Source organism: Myxocyprinus asiaticus, chromosome 14 (genome assembly GCF_019703515.2).
Source record: "Myxocyprinus asiaticus isolate MX2 ecotype Aquarium Trade chromosome 14, UBuf_Myxa_2, whole genome shotgun sequence".
In the NCBI taxonomy this organism is placed as follows: Eukaryota; Metazoa; Chordata; class Actinopteri; order Cypriniformes; family Catostomidae; genus Myxocyprinus; species Myxocyprinus asiaticus.
The window spans coordinates 31340944-31346943 of NC_059357.1; the positions used below are offsets into that span (position 1 = coordinate 31340944).

Consider the following 6000-nt stretch of genomic DNA (forward strand, 5'->3'; position numbering starts at 1 on the left):
CTGGTGTCATTACACTGACGGACACACCACAAAACACACACAACAGAGATTCTGTGTCAATGATCAAGATGGGACTTGCAAGAGAAATCAAGTACTTTACAGCCACTGCAATGTGCAGTTCAATTACCACAGAAGCACGTCAAGTCTTAACTATGACCACAGCGTTGTCTGCAGTGTTTTTCATGTGGAGTTCAAAGTGTGTCTTATGACGCTGGCATTGACGCCCTGATGCGAATCATGAACGCAGCTTTACGATTGCTGTAGCAAAGCAGATAGCCACAGTCAGCCAGCTGATTAATGTTGTGGAGGATAAGAGTTTAAGAGATTTAATGCCCATTGAAATAAATATGCAACCTATGGGGGGACTAGTTTTTTCAATTAGTCGACCACTTAGACCTTGGGAAATGTTTAATGTTACTTAAATTGGTGCTAATTTAGTACATTTCATTCTTTATACTGTGGAAGGATTGTAGTAAAATGTTTTTTGTTTTACATTATATTGTTACATATTGTTTTTCTTTTCTTGTTTTTGTTGACAGGAAAACAAGTACATTTAGAGTCAAATTCCAGCACTTTTACGCAAATAACTACGAAAAAGTATGTGATTAATCGTGATTAAAACATTTAATCGACTGACAGCCCTAATTAGAATACAAAATAAAATAATATTCTGAACATGCCTAATTGTAGCATTCGTCCATTGTAAGCTTCGTAAGGGGAGTATTGCTACCACCCACTTGAAAAAAATTGGTTCGACTTTGCCAACATTGAGCTTCTTCTAATTGTTTTGAGAGTATTAGTAGTGTTTGTTGCACTTGCAACTTACAGTGACATCTGAAGCATTAAAGTTGCTAAGTGAGAGTGGGCAACCCCACTGAGTAAATGCTAGCTGCACAGTTAATGACTCACACAAGCTTCTGATTCAAGGTGAAGCTGTTAATGCCATTTGTATGTTTTCCAACAGATACAATCGCAACAACTGTGCAATCTTTGTGTTGATAAATTGAAATAAAACAGCACTCAAGGGCAAAGGCTGTAAGGATATCAGCTTTGTAATTTCAGCCTTATCTGTGAGTTCCAGCCACTTATTTAACGCATTACTGAGACCTCTGGATTCTCAATGAAACCTCAGTTTTTTTCTTTTTGAGCATCTGCCCCAAGGTTTAGCACTTACAGTCACACCCTCCCTACATGCCAAAGCATTGCCGGCAAAAATGTGTTGAGCTCTGGATAACAAAAGTGAAATAGTACGTCAAAAATTGTATGGCCTTGACTTGAACTTCCATGTCACTGTATTCAAAGCTCTAGAGCATGCAGGTATAGTAAAAACCTTTGTTTGCTACAAGACGGATCCAATCGCTAATGTGTGTTGAGGCACAAGGGACATCGCCACAGTGCAGCTCCAGGCTTACAACATCTCCATCAATTTAGAATCAAAAGGCTGCCGCCGAGACGTGTAAACAAGAAACATCTCAAAAGAACATACTTCATATGACAAAGGACTCAAAGCCCAATATACCACTTCAGTCCAACAGACTCCCAAGGGTTTTAAGAACCACGGACAGCCCACTTCTTCCCTATTCAACATCCTTTGCCTTAATACTAGGAAACTGGCATATCAATAGGAATAGGGTTCTTACAGTCTCATCTAGACATCTCACATAGTTGCATGAGACTCATAGATCTATAGCTGTTTATAATATAGAAGCATTATTAGCGATAGGTTTAATCCCAGCTATAATCCCCCCTGCCCCCACTTCAAGAACTATACACTTCCAGAGTGAGGAAAAAGGCTGGGAAAATCACTCTGGACCCCACTCACCCTGCCCACTACCTTTTTGAACTGTTGCCTTCTGGCTGACGCTTCAGAGCTCTGAGCACCAGAACCGTCAGGCACAGGAACAGTTTTTTCCCTCAGGCTATCCATCTCATGAACAGTTAAATTGCCCCATTGAGCAATAACTATGTGCAATACACAGTTTAGTCTTTCTTATGTTTATCCAACACATCCAACCTCTTCTGCCATTTCATTCCTCTGGAAAAAAAAAAAAAAAAAACATTTGCACTGTACATAACAGATTGTATTAGATTTGCACTACCCATGTGTATGTGTGTCTGTACGTATGTGTATAACTATTTTTTATTTTTTATTATTTTCTATGTCTTGCTGCTGTTTTTGTATTGTTTTTGTATTGTTGTACACTGGAAGCTCCTGTCACCAAGACAAATTCCTTGTATGTGTAAGCACACTTGGCAATAAAGCTCATTCTGATTCTGATTCTGATTCTGAAATAAGTGCTTAGCTGTACCCCTCCTAAATACATGCTATAAATAAATAATTATTTTCAGATGCATGTATTATATTAATTTGGACATTAAGCAAGTTACTATATAACTTTTGCATGATCTGTGGTAGTGGTTAAAACTCAATTGCATAAACTTTGTGACTTGTCTCAACTGAACCATTATGGATACTACCTTAATATTTAACTCACACATATTTATGTTGATAAAGCTATGATTAGTTGTGTTCCTTATGAGGATACTCAATTGTATGATTTTAATTGTCATCAATGTCCACTTCTTCGTCACCTAAATAAATATTCTCTTTTACTCTCCTCTTTAGGCATATGGATATACTGGATCGAGATGCTTCTCCATACCTCAACTGAATAATCGGTTCAAAATCTGTCCTTATTCATTTTTAACACACTTTCAATGGCTCTGTAAAAGCCTTCTACCTCAGATATCACCGACAATTGCACTTGTGTTTTATGAGTATAAGTGAACACATTGGGCAGCTACATAATTTATCATTAGTTATGTCTTATGTGAGTATTGCATGCATAAAATATGCTTTTGGTATTTAAAGGAAGATAATGTGATATTACTATTAGCATTGCTTTGCTCCATTGTGATCTATTATGTCCAACAAAACGAATATAGACTCGTACCTTCTCTTCACCCCCATCTTGCCATCTCTCTCTCTCTCTCTCTCTCTCTCAATCTCTCTCTCGCTCTTTCTCAGTATCCACGGCACGATTGCTCTCTCCTCCACAAAGAGCCTGGCTCAGACACCTTGCATACAAAACAGCTGACTCAATCTTTAAGCTGCATAATCAAGATAAGAGAGACAGGGAGAGAGAGAGAGAGAGAGAGAAAGAGATGCATGCACGCACCTAACGAACAATGTTTTAATTTTTTGAAACCAGAGTCAGGGGCCTTTTACACCGAAAGCGCTCTGCTCTATTTCGGTCTGAATGGCCCAAAACTAGTGAACATCAGGTTATGTTTGGGCACAGCTCCTGTGTCAGTTTACCTGCTGAAGATCGAGAATGATTTAGATTTGCCATGTTTTCACCAAATGTTTGTAGAAAGGGTGGATATTCTCTGTTTGTAAAGAGTGCAATTCATCCCAGTCAGGACAAGTGGTAAAGCCACTGATCTTCCAGTCAGCAACAATAATGACATACACTAAGATTCATTATTAACGTATGTTTGGGTTCCTCAACATAGTTAACTTCAATTATTTTACCACACTACCTTTTGAGATAAACAAAATAGGTAATAGCTATCCAAAAACAGCTCTATAGGGCAAACTGAGTTCCTTTGTGACTTACAAGTACATTATAAATCTAAATATTTGTGTTTTGAGAACTTTGAAAGTCTTTTAGAGTTCTCAAAATAGGAATACTTCGATTTAGACAGAAACTGCTTGTCCTGTCAAAGATATTTGTACAATTGAAATGGGTAGGCAGTTTACTTAACACGCATGAAGCTCTTAATTCTTATGTAATGAACTGTGTTATAAGGTCATTACGAGTTGCATTAGATGACCTAATGTGCTCAAAGACTTCCTGAGGCTAAGTGTCAAAGGTCAGAGCTGGTAGAAGTACAGATCTCTCAGTCAAGGTGAAAAAACAAACAGCTTTTTGAGTCATAAGAGACATGACACATTTCCAAATGGATGCACATACAGTACTTCACAGCTGAGATCACAGGTTTACCTACATTATATGGATAAATTAACAATGACATAATTCACATTGTTTTCAGGTCTTGTTAAAATATGGAAAGTTTGGTGTCTTTTTCATGTATTTTGTTACACTTACTGTAACTCTTCAACTAAAATACCATATTCATATTTCTCACATATTTACATTGCAATCTGTTTCAATTGTGAGTGTTTTATTTTTATTTTATTAATTGTTTTATTTTATTTTATTTTTTTATTAAACTCAAGGTTTTACAATAGCACTTGAGCTAGTTGAGTTCTTTGAAATGACGTATTCCAAAGTGATCTGCGTCATGTTTTCAATCTTAGCTTTGATTCAAACTCAGTTATTATGTCTCTGAATAGCTTATTCTCTTGCTTTAGAGACTTCAAATGATTCCTTAATTTAGAAATCCTAAAGACCCGTTTTCAAAGAGACACTCTTTGAAACACTCTCAGTTGCCCCGCACAGTACTCATTCAACATTACACACAAGTGGTGATAATTTAATTGTATTTTAGGTATACAGTAGCCTAAGCCATAACAACCACTTTCATTGTTAACCGTTTTGGAAATGGATAAACAAGCTACCGCTCGCTGTAAAACTTTCGGAGCTCTGTTGGTGTAATACGCTAGCCATGCACTGATCGGACATATTTTCACACAGTACTCTGTGATTTAGGACGGAAATGGGGCTACCAGCTGTCAGTTTTATGGCTGAAGGCGAACTCTAGCGGCAAATGAAACCTGTCTGCTGTCCAGGGTCCTGAAACATTTGGCGACAGTCTGGAGATGTTCGCGGTGCCCTCGCGTCTTATATTAAAGGCTGTATCATCTCTAACTTAGACACTTTGGAGGAAGATAAAACCCCAAACTAACTACAAAGACAGATATTAATGCATTAACCAAGTGCTGACTCGTTTGATGTATAATTTCAGCTAAATCATTAACGCACAAATGCATAGTTTAAGTTTATGTCAAATTATCCCATGCTATTTAAAAGAAACGCGCTCCAACGCCCTCTTTCCTGTGTAGTTTTGTATGAGTGTCAATATATATTACGCCTAAGTGCAAAAATACGCTAATTGCATGGTCATTTCGAGTCCGTTTAGGGGCATCGCCAAACTCAACACATTATGATCAATTTATAACTTAAACAAGTCCGGCAGAAGCACACCGAGACATTTGTTGCAAATACGCGGATGTGCAGAAGATACACGGATAACTTGCATGACATTAAATTCTGTTTACAGACTACAGTTGCTCTTTACGATGCTTCTTTTCATTTATCGTCCAACAAAACCAACGATCTATCTACAATATATCCGTAGATGCGACAGAGCTGAATTCCAAAACATTTTCACTTACCTCTTTCGCACAGCGAAGCAAGAGCCCTGCAGTCTCTCCGTAACCAAAACCGGGGTCCCTATGTCACCATGAACCCCCTTGACATTTTCTAAGAGGCAGTAGATATCGGACTGGGGGACGAAAAAAATACAGCTCGTCACTGCGTCAAGCGCGATCCTCAAAGATCCATTAAAGAGCGAGTGATTCATTCAAGGCAGAGCCTTTATGTATTCCGCACAGACAGAGCACATGGCAGGAGTTCTATTATATTGCTACAGAGCAGTTTTGTCTGTCACAACGCCACCGACGGCACGTTATTATAACTATTGCCCGTGTTTTATTAGTTACGGAGCGCGGCCAGAGCACCGCTCATCCACAAGTCCAGTTGGGGCAAAGTTAAATCTCATAATAAGATTGTTGGTTACTGCGAGGCTATAAATGGTGTTGGTTCAACACTGAATGCAAGAGGGCTGTGTGCCACGTGAGAGAAGTCTTCAGTTCAAAATGCGAGATGTTAACACATCACTGTACACTGTAAAAATCCTTTTAAAAATCTTTTGTAAAAAATCAATAATCGAGGTTACAGTGAGGCACTTACAATGGAAGTGAATGGGGCCTATTTTTGGAGGGTTTAAAGGCAGTAATGTGAAGCTTATAAT

The 6000-nt window shown here is 38.3% G+C and overlaps 1 protein-coding gene across 2 annotated transcripts in view; it reads right to left on the reverse strand.

Annotated features, from left to right (window-relative positions):
- LOC127452340 (protein ELFN1-like) overlaps positions 1-5666 on the reverse strand; it is a 188284-nt gene extending 182618 nt beyond the window's left edge. The window contains exon 1 of one of the 2 annotated variants that reach the window (XM_051717754.1): positions 5363-5666. The gene's annotated coding sequence lies outside the window, so the exon portion shown is untranslated. Of the gene's footprint in view, positions 1-2954; positions 3072-5362 lie in introns of those variants that run through there. The other variant, XM_051717756.1, reaches the window with a different exon arrangement.
- Between the last annotated feature and the right edge of the window lie 334 nt (positions 5667-6000).